The sequence below is a fragment of the Echinops telfairi genome, unplaced genomic scaffold, assembly GCF_000313985.2.
Source record: "Echinops telfairi isolate 266 unplaced genomic scaffold, ASM31398v2 ScPeMD7_23;HRSCAF=83, whole genome shotgun sequence".
Lineage (NCBI taxonomy): Eukaryota > Metazoa > Chordata > Mammalia > Afrosoricida > Tenrecidae > Echinops > Echinops telfairi.
In genome coordinates, this window is record NW_022103920.1 from 37,254,414 (window position 1) to 37,256,739 (window position 2,326).

Consider the following 2,326-nt stretch of genomic DNA (forward strand, 5'->3'; position numbering starts at 1 on the left):
GGGAGGAAACATTTAGGAACTAGAGGAAAGTTGTATTTTTCATCGTTGCTACATCGCACCCTGACTGGTTTGTCTCCTCCCCGAGACCCCTCTGCAAGGGGATCTCCAATGGCCTACTCATGGGCTTTAGGTCTCCACTCCCGTCATCATTCACTATGGTAATATTTAATATTTTTTGTTCTGATGATGCCTTATACCTGATCCCTTCAACACCTCGTGATTGCATAGGCTGGTGTGCTTCTTCCATGTGGGTTTTGTAAGCACCAGGTTTAAGGAATGACTTAGGATACTGTTCTTTGTTCAGGAGAGCTCCTTGGCTGTACTTGCAAACAGACCTTCCCCTTGGGCCTTAGGTGCTTTAGGCTGGCCTAGACCCTGCTTGGGCAAGTTTGCAAAACTGTTTCACTCCCTGATAACCATCCAAAGGCACCGCCTCTTCTAGGAAGCCTCCTGTCTGAAGGCACTAAGCTAGCTTTATGGGCCAGCAAGCCTACTGTAAGCACTTTTCTTTGGGGGCTGGGAAGCCTGTTGAGCTATCCTGTGCGGCTCTCCTAGTTCTGCGGCTGCTATTTCTCTGCTGCTGCTTCTCGCCATCTCTCGCCATCTCCTGTGTACGGGTTCTAGCTCTCTCTGGCTCCCGGGTCTAAGAGGGTCCCAGCACAGGGAACCCAGGTCCACAGAATGTGCTCCATTCTTGACTCTTCTTCTTGATGGTAGTGAGGTCTCCTCTTCCCACATTTTAATCCTAGTGGGATGGTGAAACTTGTCATTCTTCTCTTTCAATGTCTATTCACCTTATTAACATTGTTCCCCATAAAGATGCCAAGCAATTTATTTCCACCAATAGCAAGTTGTCCAATCCCCTTGGCAGGCCACAGCACCTCATTTGTATGAGAGTCGCAAGGTCCTGCTGAGAAAGAACCTATAAAAGCGGCCCATCACATGGTAATATCAAACTGGTAAGCATAAAATTGAGAATCAATTCAGCCATACAGTTTTAAAGCCTTCTCTTTACTAGGTATGACGGTCATTTCTGAAGGCACAAATATTGTTATATACTACTCCTTCCTTTAGGACACTCACAAATTTAATACCGAGAGGCATGCAAGCAAACATAATCCTGTGAGTTAAAGGCATTGGGCAAGGCATGTGTAGGGTAAAGCAGGGATTGATTCCATGTAGTAGTAGGGCTTCTTGGGTTTGTGATGGACAAATAAAAACTTAGGACAACGTTGAAGGGAGGCTAAGCCACAACATGAGCAAACACATTCACTCACTGACATAGAGTGGATTCCAAATCATAGCGATCCTACAAGGACAGGTAGAACTGCCCCTGTGGGTTTCCGAGGCAATCCTCCCGGGAGCAGAGAACGGTTATCTTTCTCCCACGGAGCGGTTGGTGGTTTGCAGAACTAAAAGTGTGACTGAGGATAAAGAGCAAGCCTGGAAAGTTCACAGGGTCAGCTCCAGGCATGCTATGCATTTTATCACAGCGTTTCATCTGCCCGTGAAGCCCTAGCATTTCAATCACGGCACACCTGCACTTGAACTTTAGGAAGATTGCTTGGCCACACAGAGAAGGGCTTTGGGTCAAAGGTTAGTTGGCGGTAGAAATCCAGTTTAGATGTGAGTGAGGAGCGAGGAGATCGCCTACATGCAGAGGCAGTGGAAATGTCAAGCCCAGGACAGATTCGAGAGGGTTTGCAGCGGGCAGTCTCACATCTCATGAGCAGTTAAAGGTATGTGGAGGGAGAGGGGGAGAAGGGGAGGGCAGAGGAGGAGAAAGAGGGACAGTACTTGAACATTTCTGACATGGGAAGAAAATGTGGGTATATGGTAACATCTGACTATTCTCGAATAAAGGCTAACACAGAGGACAGGATTAAAAGAACCATCTCTGGAAGCAGTCACTTCTCTGTTCTTCAAACATATAATCTGTGCCCATATTTTCATCGATCATGTAGCTGAACATGTCTGATTATGTGTTGCTAGAGTTTAGCAGGCATTATGATGTGAACAATCAGGCCACAGCCTAGCAAGCAAGCTGCCCCTCCCTAACTTAAGAAATACATATACACCACCGTCTAACACCCACCATGTTTAGCAGGTGGCTCCGTTTAGTTGGAAAACCCCATCCTTAGAGATTTGGCAAGAATATCACAGGAGGCCAAGGCAGCAGCACCCATGAGAAAGCAGGTGAGTCGGGAAAAGCCAGGGTCTGAGAGTCTTGGTAAAAGCTTGAGGCTGAGGTTCACTAGAGACTACTTTCCAACCTTTCCTGACCTAAATTCATTTTCAAGGTCATTTCAAAGAAATGATAGAGACC